Source organism: Sinohyriopsis cumingii, chromosome 15 (assembly GCF_028554795.1).
Source record: "Sinohyriopsis cumingii isolate HCF-2022 chromosome 15, ASM2855479v2, whole genome shotgun sequence".
In the NCBI taxonomy this organism is placed as follows: domain Eukaryota; kingdom Metazoa; phylum Mollusca; class Bivalvia; order Unionida; family Unionidae; genus Sinohyriopsis; species Sinohyriopsis cumingii.
Window position 1 is genome coordinate 134594274 of NC_142975.1, and position 24906 is coordinate 134619179.

The 24906-nt window shown below is 33.5% G+C and overlaps 2 long non-coding RNA genes across 2 annotated transcripts in view; one reads left to right on the forward strand and one right to left on the reverse strand.

The window, feature by feature from the left end:
• The window catches only part of LOC149782819 (uncharacterized), a 281237-nt gene that overhangs the window by 111064 nt on the left and 145267 nt on the right, over positions 1 to 24906 (reverse strand). The gene's annotated exons all lie outside the window — the stretch shown is intronic.
• On the forward strand, positions 1673 to 5123 carry LOC149782821 (uncharacterized). Its single transcript, XR_016414627.1, has 3 exons — positions 1673 to 2286; positions 2915 to 3059; positions 4753 to 5123. It is a non-coding gene; the product is annotated as an uncharacterized LOC149782821 (long non-coding RNA).

Genomic DNA, 24906 nt, shown 5'->3' on the forward strand with positions numbered 1-24906 from the left:
ATTGTCAAATAGACATCATTTCTATTTTGCACTTGCTGTTACTTTGTTGTAATTTTTAAAGTTTAAAACATTTTCAACTTATTTTCTCACAGTGAGTTTTAATCTTATTTTGACCCAACAGGCTCCTTGTATTTGAACATATTAAGGTTCATTTCACTGTTTATAAAACGAAACAATTCAGAATTAAGGTCTTGTATAACCAGACTACCCATTAAACTTTAACAGCTGTCAAAGAATAGAGTTAATAACTTGCATACTGATCGTGGTTGATGTTTAATAATCCATAAAAAGGTGAAATGTTTCTCTCCCCAAAATTCACAGTTTACAAATATAAAAAGGAAATAAAACTTTTGCCCTAAAATGAATCCTATGTACCATAAACATATGATGCAACTCCTTTATTCACAAACTTCTAACACCCCACAATCAAATTGTAAAATAAATACATAACCTCATATCTGGAAAAAAATAAACACTGATGCACAGTCCTTTTGGCCTAATAAACTCTCAAGTTATTTTCCATAAAAATTGGAGAATTACATAAACTACGTCGTTTTCTTCCATGCCTAACGTTCGCACAAAAGTCAATACAATCTTATACTTACTGAATTGTGTAATTCGGCTTAGGGGTCATCCATTTAGTACGTACGCAAAAGTCTGGCAAAGCTTGACCCCCCCCCCCCGTACGCATGCATACTTTTTTACGCCCCCCCCCTTACCGCGTACGTACGCATGCATACTTTTTTTACGCCCCCCCCCCTTCCTGCGTACGTACGCTTGACGCCCCACTTCCCCATATTCTATAAAACGGTCTATGTTTAATCCACGCAGAAACCTTAAAGGATTAATAATATTAACGTGTTTAATACAACATTGTCCACCGACGTTGAATGTCTGGCATCAAAGAAATACGCGGGGTAACATAAAACATTTTGTCTAGTGTCCGCTAAAATTCAAACGCCGACTGAACAGTCGAACGGGTTACGTATTAGACAAATTATTATCGAGGTTTCACCCCAACCCCGTTTCCTATGCATGTGTACATTATCATTAAAAAAAAAACAACATGTACTGTACATAAAATTTAATAAATCCCTAAGAAACTAACTGCCTAATCCAGTCGTGTTTGGTTGTGTAGCTGTTTCGCACTGTTTTACAAGTGTATATTCTTGGCAATAGAAACTTTTGCTTATTTGCAGCCTTTTAAATGTTGTAATCATGTTATTTCAAAGTTTATAAAAGAAGTTTCCTATTGAAATAATCACAAAACAAATCACTGACGTTTCCGTTAACTTTTCTGTGACACAGGTTATCAGAGTACACGGTGGAAGAATCGGCTTGTTAGAACCATTAGAGTGTCCTGTGGGGCATGGCTCGGCACAAGCTAGTGTAAAAACATCAAAATTAACTAGGTCTATATTAATTAACTTATTAATGATATGAATTATCTTATAGCTCAGTTTTTATGATACATCAGATAATAAAATAGCATTTATTTAATATATAAAAATAACATTAAAAAATACCCGAGTACATGTGTACAAAGGAGTGTAAAACCAGAAGGGTTCGCATCATTGCTTACAATTTAAAGGTCAGTCATACAGTAGTATAAAATAATAAAAGTATTATTTTTATACTACATGTATGACTGATTTTTATATTGTAATCAATGATACAAGCACCTATGCGTACAACAACATGTTTACTAATAATTTACCTTTTATGGCGCCTCAGATGAACTCAACAGATGCTTGATGTTGACCTACAGTGTACGGATTATGGACGTTTCGCCCCATGGACGTTTCGGCCCAGGACATTTCGCCCCACTTCAATGGACATTTCGCCCCATTTCAATGGACATTTCGCCCCACATGGTATATGGACGTTTCGCCCCATGGACGTTTCGGCCCAGGACATTTCGCCCCGCATCAATGGAAATATCGTATATTATAGAAATTCACAAGCATTACACCATTGTCTTCATTTTACATGTAGAATAGCACTTTTAAACCGAACAGACAGAAATTTACGCGCGGGCCATGTTCTCTTAGCAAGGGCCACGCTGTTTATGGAGAAAGTTATTTAATATTCTCCTGCAACATGTTTACTCTTAAAACATTCTGACAGCAAGAGTGTGGACATTATTAAAATATAGAAACCAACACCAACATTTTAAGATATCCACGTCGGTACGGTTGTTAATGTCCAGTACGAAACAGAAGACGTCGACGTGCTGTTAGGCAAGATTCAAGGATTATGAAAGACTTGTTCATTGCCGAGAAAGAGGTAAGTTACTTTTACTGATTTCTTTTTACAATTTCGCATATAGAATGATCAAAGTGGATAGCCTGAATCATCGACATTATAAGCATAAGCATAAATTCGCAAGGTCGTTTAAAATTGAGCCAAGAGTTTGTTTCAGATTTTACTTAAAGATAATAATTCAACCTCCTGTTTCTAAAAATGATATCTACACCACGCTATCATCGAATATTTAAGCCTTCCGCAATTAAACTGTGCAACCATGTCTGGCTCTTACCCCCACCCCCAATAATAATGCGGGCGCTCAGTGAGGAGCACTTGCGTTACCGATTGACAATTTGTACAAACATAAATGTTCTTCGTATTATTTTATTGCTGATTGGGTGGATCAAGATAAGCATACACGATTGAGAACCAAATGCAGTAGCTTAATTCATGATTTTATTCCTAAAAGACATTTGCCCTGTCTGTCAAATATTTTGATTGGTAAATTTAAAATAGAGATTTAATTGGATAAGGATTATAGCCTTTCTTAATGCTTATATACACTAGGACTCTTGCCAACCAAATCGTTTTCTCATTTCAGTGCATTCTTTCTATTATGCATAGATAAATAAAATGATCAATTATACTAATTTTTATCTTTTTACAGATTAAACTTCATGAAGGTCACAAAATTTAATCAACACAACAAAGTTAGCAATCATTTGAAAGAAGTGCAAAACATTGACAGCAACAGGAAGAAGTCAGACAAAGCTGCATTGCCATGCTAGAGGAAATTTCAACTCCAGTAAAGGGTATGTATAAGACGCTTCAAATCTTTTGATGTAATACACATGATAACATATGCATTTCAGGCTCTAAAATTTGACCCCCAATACATTTGTTTTTTTAAATATAAAAGTTGGAAACCAGATTTTGAATTTCTTTATATATTGCAAATGTACATATTTTGGAAAAAAGTATCCCAAAAGTTTTGGAGAAATCTTTCAGAGGACTGTTCCAGAGGTAGAGATGTCAATATTTTTGCAAATTTCTAATTTGTACCCATCATTCCTACAATTGCTTACCAGAGTATACAATCAAAAGGAAATTGTATTAAATGTGAAGCTGAACTGCTTTGTTGTAGGTTCACATGTTCCAACCCCAAAATGAGCTGTAAGCATAATTATTACTAATAAGTGGCAAAAATCATAATCTGAGCACAACAAGAGTATAAATTACATGCCATTGTTACAGAAAACTGTATGAAAAATGTATATGGAGTTACAATTTTTGTCACAAATCAGCTGAACTCGTGTGGATTACTAGTATAGATGAGAACAGACACAAAAGAAATTGATAAATTATTTGTGCATAACAGTCATTTTGACTAGTGTACATGTCTACAGTAACTTTCGCGAATTGTCATAAAGTCCATAAATGTTGATTGTTGTATTATCCTCAACCTGCCATGGTTCATCCCTATACGACGTTCCAGTGCAACATGTTTTTCAGTTTAACAAACTATCTTTTCTCCAACATTTTTCAGTTACTTAACATCCAGCAGTTGCATTGATACATCCCGGGTTATTTTTGTTGTTTTTTCTTCTTTTAAAAAAAATGATATCTGGTGCCATTTATTTTCTATTTAAGCTGGACTGCTATGTGTGTAGTATCATAATAGAATGAATCTAGGGCAAATGGTTTCACATTCAAGAACCTGTTTTTTCAAAACTGTTATTAAGTAGCAAACTTTTTTTGATCTTTATATTTCAGTCTGTATAGTTGTCCATTTCATTCATTTTTTGTCCTAACATGGTATAAGAAGTGCATGTTACAGTAGCCATGTTAAACCAGACATTCATATTGTGCTTAATTTTATTTGACCCAGATAATGTCACCAGGTTCTGAAAACAAGAGTGTTTTAAGTCATGAGAAAATTGGCACATGAACCATGGACAGGCATGAATTTTAGGATGGTCAGGCTTGAAATATCAGGGTTGATTCTTAAATAGGTCACTTGAGAAAGGATTGTAAGTAAATTGTAAGTAACCATATGAGCCCCTGTGAACACTTTTTTTTTAACGGGTACCCAATTGTTCGTTTTATTACCCAGGTTATTATCAATGGGAGAATACCCGGGTACACATTGGCATCTTTATCCAGTAGTAGTCAAATTTGGAATATGCAGTGTGACTTGCAGGTATCTCATCAACAGTGCAGTTTATATGTTTGCTACTGAACTATGATAGCTCTATTAGTAGAGCAATTTGACTCATAGTCCAAAGGATGAATTTTCAGACTCGGTTGGCTGCGTAAGTGTGTCCTTGGGAAAACAGTTGGCTTCTATTTTCACAGTGTGATAAAGTGCCATCTAATCCAAACTACAATTATGTATTTTGCCTTTACCTTGTAAAACAAATCTTCAAAAATCCACCTTACAGAATGTCTCAAATGCTGTGATCAGAAAAAAACAAACTTCTACCAACTTTTTTATTTCCATTTCAGGTTTCTTTTTTCAACAGTTCAAAACTGAGCCTGCTATCTTAACTTCAGTGGTCAACAGGAAGTGCATTGATTCAAAGAGAACAATCTCCAAGTGAAAATATTGTTGCAGACTGGCAAATAATGAAATTCAGAAGCAGGAATGTCAATAACATGTTTTGTTTGCTTTGAATTTTCTGGAACAGTGAAGAATTGTCTTCATGTGAAGCAAATTTCCAGCAGTATCTTGCATTATGACCTTAAAGTTTTTAGAATAAATGTGATGTATTAATATAACAGGTACATACATACATACATACATACTCTAGTTGTCTTACCTTATTAAAAGATCACTAATCGAACTCAAATTATATGCTTATGATTACGAGATTTGAATATTGATCTTACTCTGTTTAATTCTTGTATTCAATAAAAACTAAATACTATAGTTGTTTTTGTTGTTTTTGCTCATGTGAGCAAAATGTTGCTCACGTGAGCAAGATGTTGCTCACGTGAGCAAGGTGTGGCTCACATGAGCAAGATGTTGCTCACATGAGCGAGGTGTGGCTCATGTGAGCAAGGTGTGGCTCATGTGAGCAAGATATTGTTCTTGTTAACAACTCCTGCACATGTGATTTTCTTATTAGAATCTATTTGCTCACGTGAGTTCTAACCTAATTTGCATGTTAAATTGCAAATGAGACTAACCCGAGTTAGATCTCACGTGAGAATCTCATGTGCAGAAGGGTAGGCAGTTTTGGTGTGGGCAGACACACATCTATCTCCATACATGTATATATTTATACAGACACACATCTATCTCCATACATGTATACAGACACAAATCTCTCTCCATACATGTATACAGACACACATTTATATCCATACATGTATACAGACACATATCTATCTCCATACATGCATGTATGTATAGAGACACATATCTATCTCTATGCCTGTATATATGTATACAGACAGACAGCTATCCCCACACCTGTATATATGTATAGAGACACACTGCTATCTCCATCCATGTATATATGTATACAGACACACAGATATCTCCACGCCTGTATATATCTATACAAACACACAGCTATCTCCACGCCTGTAGATATGTACACAGACACCCAGCTATCTAAACGCCTGTTAATATGTATACAGACATGCAGCTATCTCCACGCCTGTATATATGTATACAGACACACATCTTTCTCCACACATGTATATATGTATACAGACACACATCTATCTCCATACATGTATATATGTATACAGACACACATCTATCTCCCAATATTTATACAGACACACATCTATCTCCATACATGTATATATGTATACAGACACACATCTATCTCCATACATGTATACAGACACACATCTATCTCCATACATGTATATATGTATACAGACACACATGTATCTCCATACTTGTCTACAGACACACCTCTATATCCATACATGTATATATGTATACAGGCACACATCTATCTCAATACATCAACACAGAAACACATCTATCTCCATACATGTATATATGAATACAGACACACATCAATCTGCATACATGTATACAGACACAAATCTGTCTATATACATGTATATTTGTATGCAGACACACATCTATCTCCATACATGTATACAGACACACATCTATCTTCATACATGCATATATGTATAAAGACGGACATCTATCTCCATAGATGTATACAGAAACACATCTATCTCAATACTTGCATATATGTATACAGACACACATCTGTCTCCATATATGTATATATGTATACAGACACACATCTATCTCCATACAAGTATATATGTATACAGACACACTACTACCTCCATACAAGATTATGTGTATACAGACACACATGTAGCTCCATACATGTATAGAGTCACACATCTATCTCCATACATGTATGTATGTATACAGACACACATCTGTCTCCATACATGTATACAGACACACATCTATCTTGATAGATGTTTATATGTATACAGACACACATGTATCTCCATTCATGTAGACTGACACACATCTTTCTCCATATATGTATATAGGCATACAAACACACATCTATCTCCATACATGTATACAAACACACATCTATCTCCATACATGTATATATGTATACAGACACACATCTATCTCCATTCATGTATACAGACAAACATCAATCTCCATACATGTATATATCTATACAGACACACATCTATCTCCATACATGTATACAGACACACATCTCCATACATGTTTATATGTATACAGACACACATCTATCTCCATACATGTATATATCTATACAGACACACATCTATCTCCATACATGTATATATGTATACAGACACACATCTAACTTCATACATGAATATATGTATGCAAACATACATCTATCTCCATACATGTATATATGTGTACAGACACACATGTATTTTCATACATGTATATAGACACACATATATCTCCATACATGAATAAATGGATACAGACACACATCTGTCTCCCTATATGTATACAGACACACATCCATCTCCATACATACATATATGTCTACAGACACACATCTATCTCTACACATGTATATATGTATACAGAGACACATCTATCTCCATACCTGTATGCAGACACACATCTATCTCCTTATATGTATACAGACACACATCTATCTTCGTACATGTATATATGTATACAGACACACATCTATCTCCATACATTTATATATGTATAAAGAAACACATCTATGTACATTTGTGTACATATGTATACAGACAAAGATCTATATCCATGCGTGTACATATGTATACAGACACACATGTATTTCCATATGTGTTATATATGTATACAGACACATATCTATCTCCATACATTATATATGTATACAGACGCACATCAATCTCCATACATGTAAACAGACACACATCTATCTCCATACATGTATATCTATATGTATACAGACACACATCTATCTTCATAAATGTCTAGAGAAAAACATGAATCTCCATACAAGTATATATGTATTCAAACACACATACATCTCCATACATGTACATATGTATACAGACACACATCTATTTTCATACATGTATATATGTATACAGACACACATCTATCTCCATACATGTATATATGTATACAGACACATCTATCATCCATATGTATATATGTATACAGACATACATCCATCTCCTTACATGTTCATATGTATATAGACACACATCTATCTCCATATATATATAGATATATATACATACACACATCTATCACCATACATGTATATATTTATACCAACACACATCTATCTCCATACATGTATATATGTATACAGACACAGATCTATCTCCATTCATGTATACATGTATACAGACACACATCTATCTCGATACATGTATGTTTGTATACAGACACACATCTATGTACATATGTATACAGACACATATCTATCTCGATATGTTTATGTATGTATACAGACAAAGACCTTTCTCGAAATGTGTATATATGTATACAGACACATATCTATCTCCATACATGTATATATTCATACAGACACATATCTATCACCATAGGTGTATATATTTATACAGACACACATCTCTCTACATACAACTATATTTGTATACAGACACACATCTAACTCAATAGATGTATATATGTATACAGGCACACATCTATGTATATATGTATATGTATACAGACACATATCTATCTCCATACGTGTATATATGTACACAGACACACATTTATCTCCATACATATATATATTTATACAGACACACATCTATTTCCATACATGTAGATATGTCTACAGACACACATCCATCTCCATCCATATATATATGTATACAGACAAACATCTATCTCTATACATGTATATATGTATACAGACACACATGTATCTCCATAGATATATATATGTACAAACACATATGTGTCTCAATGCATGTATATATTTATACAAACACACATCTATCTCCATAATGTATATATGTATACAGACACATGTCTTTCTCCATACATGTATACAGACACACATCTATCTCCATACATGTATATATGTATACAGAGACACTTCTATCTCCATACATGTATATATGTATACAGACACACATGTATCTCCATACATGTATATATTTATACAAACACACATCTATCTAAATACATGTATACATGTATACAGACACTCATCTATCTCTATATATGCATAGAGACACACATCTATCTCCATACATATACAAATGTATACAGACACACATCTATCTCCATACATGTATACAGACACACATCTATCTCCATACATGTATTCAGACACATATCTATCCCGATACATGTATATATCTATACATACACACATCGATCTCCGTCCATTTTTATATGTATACAGGCACACACCTATCTCCATACAATTGTATAGAGACACACATCTATCTCCATACATGTACAACTGTATACAGACACACATCTATCTCCATACATGAATACAGAAACATCATCTATCTCATACATATATATATCTATACAGACACACATCTATCTCCATACATGTATACAGACACACATCTATCTCCATACATGTATAAAGACAAACATCTATCTTCATACATATATACAGAGACACATCTATCTCCATACATGTATATATATATATACAGACACACATTTATCTCCATACATATATGCAGACACACGTCTATGTCCATACATGCATATATCTATACAGAGACACATCTATCTGCATTCATATATACAGACACACATCTATCTCCATACTTGTATATATGTAAACAGACACACAACTATCTCCGTACATGTATACAGACACACATCTATCTCCATACATGTATATATTTCTACAGATACTCTTCTATCTCCATACATGTATATACCTATAAAGACACACATCTATCTCCATACATGTATATAAGTATACAGACATCTGTCTCAAAACATGTATACAGCCACACATCTATCTCCATACATATATATATGTACACAGACACACATCTATCTGCATACGTGTATATATGTCTACAGACACCCATCGATCTCCATATGTGCATATATGTATACAGACATACATCTCTCTCCATACATGTATATATATATACAGACACACAACTCTCTCCATACATGTATATATGTATACAGACACACATCTACCTCCATATATGTATACAGACACATATCTATCTCCATACATGTATACAGACACACATCTATCTCCATACAGGTATATCTGTATACAGAGACACATCCATCTCCATACATGTATACAGACACACATGTATCTCCATACATGTATATATCTATACAGCCAAACATCTATCTGCATACATTTGTACATGCATACAGCCACACATCTATCTCCATACATATATATATGTACACAGACACACATCTATCTGCATACGTGTATATATGTCTACAGACACCCATCGATCTCCATATGTGCATATATGTATACAGACATACATCTCTCTCCATACATGTATATACATATATACAGACACACAACTCTCTCCATACATGTATATATGTATACAGACACACATCTACCTCCATACATGTATACAGACACATATCTATCTCCATACATGTATACAGACACACATCTATCTCCATACAGGTATATCTGTATACAGACACACATCCATCTCCATACATGTATACAGACAAACATGTATCTCCATACATGTATATATGTATACAGACACACATCTATCTCCATACATGTATACAGACACATATCTATCTCCATACATATATAAAGACACACATCAATCTCCATACATGTATATATATATATATATACAGACACACATTTATCTCCATACATATATGCAGACACACATCTATGTCCATACATGTATATATCTATACAGAGACACATCTATCTGCATTCATATATACAGACACACATCTATCTCCATACTTGTATATATGTAAACAGACACACAACTATCTCAGTACATGTATACAGACACACATCCATCTCCATACATGTAGATATGTATAGAGAAACATCCATCTGCATACATGTATATATGTATCCAAACACTCATCTATCACCATACATGTATATATGTATAGAAACACACATCTATCTTCATACATGTATACAGACACAAATCTATCCCCATACATGAATATATGTATACAGACACACATCTATCTCCATACATGTATACAGACACACATCTATCTCCATACATGTATACAGACACACATTTATCTCCATACATGAATATATGTATACAGACACACATCTATCTCCATAGACGTATACAGTCACTCATCTATCTCCATACATGTATATATGTAAACAGAGACACATCTATCTCCTTACATGTATACAGACACACATCTATCTCCATTTTGTATATATGTATACAGACACACATCTATCTCCATACATGTATATAGACACACATCTATCTCCATACATATATATATGTCTACAAACACACATCTATCTCCATACATGTATTCAGACACACATCTATCTCAATACAGGTATATATGTAAACAGAGACATCTATCACCATACATGTATATGTGTATACAGAAAAACATCTATCTGCATACATGTATACCGACACACATCTCTCTCCACACATGTAGATAGATATACATACACACATCTATCTCCATCCATGTGTACAGACACACATCTATCTCCATACATGTATATATGCATACAGACACACATCTATCTCCATACATGTATATATGTACACAGACACACATCTGTCTGCATACATTTATATATGTATACAGACACACATCTATCTCCATACATATATATATGTATAGAGACACACGTCTATCTGCATACGTGTATATATGTATACAGACACACATCGACCTCTGTATGTGCATGTATGTATAGAGACATACATCTATCTCCATACATGTATATATATATGCAGACACACTTCTATCTCCATACGTGTATATATGTATACAGACACAAATCTCTCTCCATACATGTATACAGAGACACATCTATCTCCATACATGTTGATATGTACACAGACACACATCTATTTCCATACATGTATACAGACACACATCTATCTAGATACATGTATATATTTATACAGACACACATCTATCTCCATACATGTATACAGACACACATCTGTCTGCATACAATATATGTATATATGTATATAGACACACATCTATCTCCATTCATGTATATATGTATACAGACACACATTTATCTCCATTCGTATATACAGAAACACATCTATGTCCATACATGTATATATCTATACAGAGACACATCTATCTGCATACATGTATACAGACACACATCTAAATCTATACATGTATATATGCATCCAGATACACATCTATCTCCATACATGTATACAGACACACATCGATCTCCATACATGTGTATATGAATACAGGCACACATCTATCTAGATACATGTATATATGTATACTGACACAAATCTATCTCCATTCATGTATACAGACAAACATCAATCTCCATACATGTATATATGTGTATACAGACACATATCTCTCACCATACATGTATACAGACAAACATGTATGTCCATACATGTAAATATGTATACAGACACACATCTTTCTGCATACATGTATAAATGTATCCAAACACTCATCTATCTCCATACATGTATATATGTATAGGGACACACATCTATCTTCATACATGTATACAGACAGAAATCTATCCCCATACATGAATATATGTATACAGACATACATCTATCTCCATACATGTATACAGACACACATCAATCTCCATACATGTATACAGACACACATTTATCTCCATACATGTATATATGTATACAGTCACACATCTATCTCCATACTTGCATACAGACACACATCTATCTAAATTCATGTATATATGTATAGGGACATACATCTATCTAAATACATGTATACAGACAAACATCTCTCTCCATACATGTATATAGACACACATCTATCTCCACACATGTATATATGTAAACAGAGACACATTTATCTCCATACATGTATACAGACGCACATCTATCTCCATACATGTATATATGTATACAGCGACACATCTATCTCCATACATACATGCAGACACATATCTATCTAAATTCATGTATATATGTATAGGGACACACATGTATCTCAATACATGTATACAGACACACACCTATCTCCATACATGTATACAGACACACATCTAACTCCACACATGTATATATGTATACATAGACACATCTATCTCCATACATGTGCACTAACACACATCTTTCTACATACATGTATATATGTAAACAGAGACACTTCTATCTCCATACATGTGTAGAGAAACAGTAATCTATCTCCATACATGTATATATGTAAACAGGGACACATCTATGTCCATACATGTATACAGACACACATCTATCTCCATACATGTATATATGTATACAGAGACACACCTATCTCCATACATGTGTACAGACACACATCTATCTCCATACATGTATACAGAAACACATCTATCTCCACACATGTATATATGTATGCATGGACACATCTATCTCCATACATGTGTACAGACACACATCTATCTCCATACATGTATATATGTATACAGACACACATCTATCTCCATACATGTATATAGGTAAACAGAGACACATCTATGTTCATACATGTATACAGACACACATCTATCTCCATACATGTATATATGTATACAGAGACACATCTATCTTCACAAATGTATACAGGCACACATCTATCTCCATACATGTATACAGACACACATCTATCTCCATACATCTATACAAAAAAACATCTATCTCTGTACATATATACAGACACACATGTATCTACATACATCATACAGACACACATCTATCTGCATACATGTATATATGTATACAGTCACACATCTATCTTAATTCATGTATACAGACACACATCAATCTCCAGACATGTATAAATGTATAGAGACACACATCTATCTCCATACATGTATGCAGACACACATCTATCTCCATACATGTATATATGTATACAGACACACATCTATATCCATACATGTATACAGGCACACATCTATCTCCATACATTTATATATGTATACAGACATACACCTATCTCCATACATGTATACTGAAACACATCTATCTCCATATATGTATATATGTATACAGCAACACATCTATCTCCATAGATGTATAGAGACACATATCTATCTCCATGAATGTATATATGTATACAGACACATCTCCATACATGAATACAGACAAACATCTATGTCCATACATGTATATATGTATACAGAGACACATCTATCTCCATACATGTATATAGACACACATCTGTCTCCATACATATATAGATGTATACAGACACACATCTGTTTCCATATATGTATACAGACAAACATCTATCTCCATACATGTATATATGTATACAGACACATATCAATTTCCATACATGTATATATGTATACAGACACACACCTAATACTCTCCATACAAGAGTATATGTATACAGACAAACATTTATCTCCCAGTTGTATATATGTATACAGAAACATACATATCTCCAAACATGTATATATGTATACAGACACACATTTATCTCCATACAAGTTTATATGTATACAGAACCACATGTATCTACATAGATGTATATATGTATACAGACACACATCTTTCTTGATACAAGTTTATATGTATACAGAGAAACATCTATCTCCATCAAAGTATATATGCATACAGACACACATCTATCTCCATACATGTATATATGTATACAGACACACATCTGTCTTGATACATCTATATTTGTATACAGAAACTCTTCTATGTATATATGTATACATACACAGATCTATCTATATATGAGTATATATGTATACAGGCACAGATATTTCTCGTCACGTGTATATATATATACAGACACATGTATCTTCATACCTGTATATATGTAGAAAGACACACATCTATCTCCATACATGCATATATGTATACAGACACACATCTATCCATATACGTGTATATATTCATAGAGACACATATCTACCTCCATACGAATACATATGTATACAGACTCACATCGATCTCCATATGTGTTGATATGTATACAGACACAGATCTATCTCCATACATGTATATATGTATAAAGACACACATACATGTATATATGGATACAGACATATCTATCTCAATATGTGTATATATGTATACAGACACACATCTATCTCGATATGTGTATATATGCATGCAGACACACATCTATCCCCATACGTGTACAGATGTATACAGAGACACATATATCTCCATACATGTATATATGTATACAGACACACATGTATCTACATACATGTGTATATGTATACAGACACACATCTATCTCGATATATGTATAGATGTATACAGACATACATCTATGTATATATGTGTACAGACACATACCTCTCTCCATACGTGTATATATGTACACAGACAGTCATCTATGTTGATATGTGTATATATGTATACAGACACATATCTATCTCCATATGTGTACATATGTAAACAGTCACACATCTATCAACATATGTGTATATATGTATACAGACACACATCTATCTGCATACCTGTATATATGTATAGAGACACACATCGATCTCCATATGTGCATATACATATACATACACAGATCTATCTGCATACATGTATATATGTATACACACACACATGTGTCACCATACATGTATATATGTATACGGACACATATCTATCTCCATACATGTATATATGTATACACACACACATCTACCTCCATACATGTATATACATATACAGACACACAAATATCTTCATACATGTATATACGTTTACAGACACACATCTATCTACCTACATGTATATATGTATACAGAGACACATCTCTCTCCAAACATGTATAAAGACACACATCTATCTCCATACATGTATAGATATATACAGACACACATCTATCTCCATATATGTTTATATGTATACAGACACACCTCTATCTACATACATGTATATATGTATCCAAACACAAATCTATCTCCATACATGTCTATATGCATCCAGACACACCTCTATCTCCATACATGTATACAGACACACATCTATCTTCATGCATGTAAATATGTATACAGACACACATCTATCTCCATAGATGTATATATGTATAAAGACACATATCTATCTCCATATATGTATACAGACACACATCTATCTCCATACATGAATAAATGTATACAGACACACATCTATCTCCATACATATATACAGACACACATCCATCTCCTTACATATATATATCTATGTAGACACACATATCTCTCCATACATGTATAGAGAAACACATCTATCTCCATACATGTATATATGTATACAGAGACACAATTATCTCCATACATGTATACAGACACACATCTATGTCCATACATGTATATATGTATACAGAGACAAATCTATCTCCTTACATGTTTATATGTATATAGACACACATCTATCTCCATACATGTATAAAGACAAACATCTATCTCCATACATATATACAGACACACATCTATCTCCATGCATGTATATATATATATATATACAGACACACATTTATCTCCATACATATATGCAGACACACGTCTATGTCCATACATGCATATATCTATACAGAGACACATCTATCTGCATTCATATATACAGACACACATCTATCTCCATACTTGTATATATGTAAACAGACACACAACTATCTCCATACATGTATACAGACACACATCTATCTCCATACATGTATATATTTCTACAGATACTCTTCTATCTCCATACATGTATATACCTATAGAGACACACATCTATCTCCATACATGTATATAAGTATACAGACATCTGTCTCAAAACATGTATACAGACACACATCTATCTCCATACATGTATATATCTATACAGCCAAACATCTATCTGCATACATTTGTACATGCATACAGCCACACATCTATCTCCATACATATATATATGTACACAGACACACATCTATCTGCATACGTGTATATATGTCTACAGACACCCATCGATCTCCATATGTGCATATATGTATACAGACATACATCTCTCTCCATACATGTATATATATATACAGACACACAACTCTCTCCATACATGTATATATGTATACAGACACACATCTACCTCCATACATGTATACAGACACATATCTATCTCCATACATGTATACAGACACACATCTATCTCCATACAGGTATATCTGTATACAGACACACATCCATCTCCATACATGTATACAGACACACATGTATCTCCATACATGTATATATGTATACAGACACACATCTATCTCCATACATGTATACAGACACATATCTATCTCCATACATATATACAGACACACATCAATCACCATACATGTATATATGTACAGAGACACACATCTATCTCCACACATGTATACAGACACACATCTATCTCCATACATGTATATATATATATATACAGACACACATTTATCTCCATACATATATGCAGACACACGTCTATGTCCGTACATGTATATATCTATACAGAGACACATCTATCTGCATTCATATATACAGACACACATCTATCTCCATACTTGTATATATGTAAACAGACACACAACTATCTCCGTAGATGTATACAGACACACATCCATCTCCATACATGTAGATATGTATAGAGAAACATCCAACTGCATACATGTATATATGTATCCAAACACTCATCTATCACCATACATGTATATATGTATAGAAACACACATCTATCTTCATACATGTATACAGACACAAATCTATCCCCATACATGAATATATGTATACAGACACACATCTATCCCCATACATGTATACAGACACACATCTATCTCCATACATGTATACAGACACACATTTATCTCCATACATGAATATATGTATACAGACACACATCTATCTCCATACACGTATACAGACACTCATCTATCTCCATACATGTATATATGTAAACAGAGACACATCTATCTCCTTACATGTATACAGACACACATCTATCTCCATTTTGTATATATGTATACAGACACACATCTATCTCCATACATGTATATAGACACACATCTATCTCCATACATATATATATGTCTACAAACACACATCTATCTCCATACATGTATTCAGACACACATCTATCTCAATACATGTATATATGTAAACAGAGACATCTATCACCATACATGTATATGTGTATACAGAAAAACATCTATCTGCATACATGTATACCGACACACATCTCTCTCCACACATGTAGATAGATATACATACACACATCTATCTCCATCCATGTGTACAGACACACATCTATCTCCATACATGTATATATGCATACAGACACACATCTATCTCCATACATGTATATATGTACACAGACACACATCTGTCTGCATACATTTATATATGTATACAGACACACATCTATCTCCATACATATATATATGTATAGAGACACACGTCTATCTGCATACGTGTATATATGTATACAGACACACATCGACCTCTGTATGTGCATGTATGTATAGAGACATACATCTATCTCCATACATGTATATATATATGTAGACACACTTCTCTCTCCATACGTGTATATATGTATACAGACACAAATGTCTCTCCATACATGTATACAGAGACACATCTATCTCCATACATGTTGAAATGTATACAGACACACATCTATTTCCATACATGTATACAGACACACATCTATCTCCATACATGTAGACAGACACACCTCTATCTAGATACATGTATATATTTATACAGACACACATCTATCTCCATACATGTATACAGACACACATCTATCTGCATACAATATATGTATATATCTATACAGACACACATCTATCTCCATTCATGTATATATGTATAGAGACACACATTTATCTCCATTCGTATATACAGACACACATCTATGTCCATACATGTATATATCTATACAGAGACACATCTATCTGCATACATGTATACAGACACACATCTAAATCTATACATGTATATATGCATACAGATACACATCTATCTCCATACATGTATACAGACACACATCGATCTCCATACATGTGTATATGAATAAAGGCACACATCTATCTAGATACATGTATATATGTATACTGACACAAATCTATCTCCATTCATGTATACAGACAAACATCAATCTCCATACATGTATATATGTGTATACAGACACATATCTCTCACCATACATGTATACAGACAAACATGGATGTCCTTACATGTAAATATGTATACAGACTCACATCTTTCTGCATACATGTATAAATGTATCCAAACACTCATCTATCTCCATACATGTATATATGTATACAGAGACACATCTATCTTCACAAATGTAGACAGGCACACATCTATCTCCATACATGTATACAGACACACATCTATCTCCATACATATATACAAAAAAACATCTATCTCTGTACATATATAGAGACACACATGTATCTCCATACATGATACAGACACACATCTATCTCCATACATGTATATATGTATACAGTCACACATCTATCTTAATTCATGTATACAGACACACATCAATCTCCAGACATGTATAAATGTATAGAGACACACATCTATCTCCATACATGTATGCAGACACACATCTATCTCCATAAATGTATATATGTATACAGACACACATCTATATCCATACATGTATACAGACACACATCTATCTCCATACATTTATATATGTATACAGACATACATCTATCTCCATACATGTATACTGAAACACATCTATCTCCATATATGTATATATGTATACAGCAACACATCTATCTCCATACATGTATAGAGACACATATCTATCTCCATGAATGTATACATGTATACAGACACATCTCCATACATGAATACAGACAAACATGTCCATACATGTATATATGTATACAGAGACACATCTATCTCCATACATGTATATAGACACACATCTGTCTCCATACATATATAGATGTATACAGACACACATCTATTTCCATATATGTATACAGACAAACATCTATCTCCATACATGTATATATGTATACAGACACATATCAATTTCCATACATGTATATATGTATACAGACACACACCTAATACTCTCCATACAAGAGTATATGTATACAGACAAACATTTATCTCCCAGTTGTATATATGTATACAGAAACATACATATCTCCAAACATGTATATATGTATACAGACACACATCTATCTCCATACAAGTTTATATGTATACAGAACCACATGTATCTCCATAGATGTATATATGTATACAGACACACATCTTTCTTGATACAAGTTTATATGTATACAGAGACACATCTATCTCCATCAAAGTATATATGTATACAGACACACATCTATCTCCATACATGTATATATGTATACAGACACACATCTATCTCGATATGTGTATATATGCATGCAGACACACATCTATCCCCATACGTGTACAGATGTATACAGAGACACATATATCTCCATACATGTATATATGTATACAGACACACATGTATCTACATACATGTGTATATGTATACAGACACACATCTATCTCGATATATGTATAGATGTATACAGACATACATCTATGTATATATGTTTACAGACACATACCTCTCTCCATACGTGTATATATGTACACAGACAGTCATCTATGTTGATATGTGTATATATGTATACAGACACATATCTATCTCCATATGTGTACATATGTAAACAGTCACACATCTATCAACATATGTGTATATATGTATACAGACACACATCTATCTGCATACCTGTATATATGTATAGAGACACACATCGATCTCCATATGTGCATATACATATACATACACAGATCTATCTGCATGCATGTATATATGTATACAGACACACGTCTATCTCCATACATGTATATATGTATACACACACACATGTGTCACCATACATGTATATATGTATACGGACACATATCTATCTCCATACATGTATATATGTATGCACACACACATCTACCTCCATACATGTATATACATATACAGACACACAAATATCTTCATACATGTATATACGTTTACAGACACACATCTATCTACCTACATGTATATATGTATACAGAGACACATCTCTCTCCATACATGTATAAAGACACACATCTATCTCCATACATGTATAGATATATACAGACACACATCTATCTCCATATATGTTTATATGTATACAGACACACCTCTATCTACATACATGTATATATGTATCCAAACACAAATCTATCTCCATACATGTCTATATGCATCCAGACACACCTCTATCTCCATACATGTATACAGACACACATCTATCTTCATGCATGTATATATGTATACAGACACACATCTATCTCCATAGATGTATATATGTATAAAGACACATATCTATCTCCATATATGTATACAGACACACATCTATCTCCATACATGAATAAATGTATACAGACACACATCTATCTCCATACATATATACAGACACACATCCATCTCCATACATATATATATGTATGCAGACACACATATCTCTCCATACATGTATAGAGAAACACATCTATCTCCATACATGTATATATGTATACAGAGACACAATTATCTCCATACATCTATACAGACACACATCTATGTCCATACATGTATATATGTATACAGAGACAAATCTATCTCCTTACATGTTTATATGTATACAGACACACATCTATCTCCATACATGTATAGACACACATCTATCTCCATACATGTATATATCTATACAGCCAAACATCTATCTGCATACATTTGTACATGCATACAGCCACACATCTATCTCCATACATATATATATGTACACAGACACACATCTATCTGCATACGTGTATATATGTCTACAGACACCCATCGATCTCCATATGTGCATATATGTATACAGACATACATCTCTCTCCATATATGTATATATATATATATACAGACACACAACTCTCTCCATACATGTATATATGTATACAGACACACATCTACCTCCATACATGTATACAGACACATATCTATCTCCATACATGTATACAGACACACATCTATCTCCATACAGGTATATCTGTATACAGACACACATCCATCTCCATACATGTATACAGACACACATGTATCTCCATACATGTATATATGTATACAGACACACATCTATCTCCATACATGTATACAGACACATATCTATCTCCATACATATATACAGACACACATCAATCTCCATACATGTATATATGTACAGAGACACACATCTATCTCCACACATGTATACAGACACACATCTATCTCCATACATGTATATATATATATATACAGACACACATTTATCTCCATACATATATGCAGACACACGTCTATGTCCATACATGTATATATCTATACAGAGACACATCTATCTGCATTCATATATACAGACACACATCTATCTCCATACTTGTATATATGTAAACAGACACACAACTATCTCCGTACATGTATACAGACACACATCCATCTCCATACATGTAGATATGTATAGAGAAACATCCATCTGCATACATGTATATATGTATCCAAACACTCTTCTATCACCATACATGTATATATGTATAGAAACAAACATCTATCTTCATACATGTATACAGACACAAATCTATCCCCATACATAAATATATGTATACAGACACACATCTATCTAAATACATGTATACAGACACACATCTATCTCCATACATGTATACAGACACACATTTATCTCCATACATGAATATATGTATACAGACACACATCTATCTCCATACATGTATATAGACACTCATCTATCTCCATACATGTATATATGTAAACAGAGACACATCTATCTCCTTACATGTATACAGACACACATCTATCTCCATTTTGTATATATGTATACAGACACACATCTATCTCCATACATGTATACAGACACATATCTATCTCCATACATATATACAGACACACATCAATCTCCATACATGTATATATGTCCAGAGACACACATCTATCTCCACACATGTATACAGACACACATCTATCTCCATACATGTATATATATATATATATATATACAGACACACATTTATCTCCATACATATATGCAGACACACGTCTATGTCCATACATGTATATATCTATACAGAGACACATCTATCTGCATTCATATATAAAGACACACATCTATCTCCATACTTGTATATATGAATACAGACACACATCTATCTCCATACATGTATACAGACAAAAATCTATCTCCGTACATGTATATATGTATACAGACACCCATCTATCCCCATACATTTATATGTGTATGCAAAAACACATCTATCTCCATACATGTATAGAGATACACATCTATCTGCATACATGTATGTATGTATGTATACAGACACACATCTATCTCCACACATGTATACAGACACACATCAATCTCCAAACATGTATACAGACTCACATCTATCCCCATATATGAATATATGTATTCAGAGACACTTCTATCTCCATACATGTATACAGACACACATCTATCTCCATACATGTATTCAGGCACATATCTGTCTCTATACATGCATGTATGTTTACAAACACACATCTATCTCCATACATGTATACACTCATCTATCTCCATACATGTATATGTGTATACAGACACACATATATCTCCATACATGTATACAGACACACATCTATCTCCATATATGTATATAGGTATGCAGACACACATCTAACTCCATACATGTATACAGACACACACCTATCTCCACAGATGTATACAGACATCCATCTAGCTCCATAGATGTATAGAGACACACATCTATCTCCATACATGTTCATATGTATACACAGACACATCTATCTCCATACATGTATACAGACACACATCTATCTCAATAGATGTATACAGACACGCATCTATCTCCATAGATGTATACAGACACACATCTATCTCCATACATGTAAATATGTAAACAAACACACATCTATCTTCATACATGTATACACACACACATCTATCTCCATACAAGTATATATGTATACAGACACACATATATCTCCATACATGTACACAAACACATATCTATCTCCATTCAAGTACATATGCATAGAGACACACATCTATCTCCATACATGTCTATATGTATAAAGACACACATCTATCTCCATACATGTATACAGACAAACATCTATCTCCGTACATGTATATATGTATACAGACAACCAACTATCCCCATACATGTATATATGTATGCAAAAACACATCTATCTCCATACATGTATAGAGATACACATCTATCTGCATACATGTATGTATGTATGTATAGAGACACACATCTATCTCCATACATGTACACAGACACACATCAATCTCCAAACATGTATACAGACTCACATCTATCCCCATATATGTATATATGTATTCAGAGACACTTCTATCTCCATACATGTATACAGACACACATCTATCTCCATACAAGTATTCAGGCACATATCTATCTCTATACATCCATGTATGTTTACAAACACACATCTATCTCCATACATGTATGCAGACAATCATCTCTCTCCATACATGTATATGTGTATACAGACACACATATATCTCCATACATGTATACAGACACACATCTATCTCCATACATGTATATATGTATGCAGACACACATCTATCTCCATACATGTATACAGACACACACCTATCTCCATAGATGTATACAGACACACATATAGCTCCATAGATGTATACAGACACACATCTATCTCCATAGATGTACATATGTATACAAAGACACATCTATCTCCATACATGTATACAGACACACATCTATCTCCATAGATGTATACAGACACACATCTATCTCCACAGATGTATAGACACACATCTATCTCCATACATGTATATATGTATACAGACACACATATATCTCCAAACATATATACAAACACATATCTATCTCGACACAAGTATATATGCATAGAGACACACATCTATCTCCATACATGTCTATATGTATAAAGACACACATCTATCTCCATACATGTATACAGACACACATCTATCTCCATACATGTATATATGCATACAGAGACACATCTATCTCCATA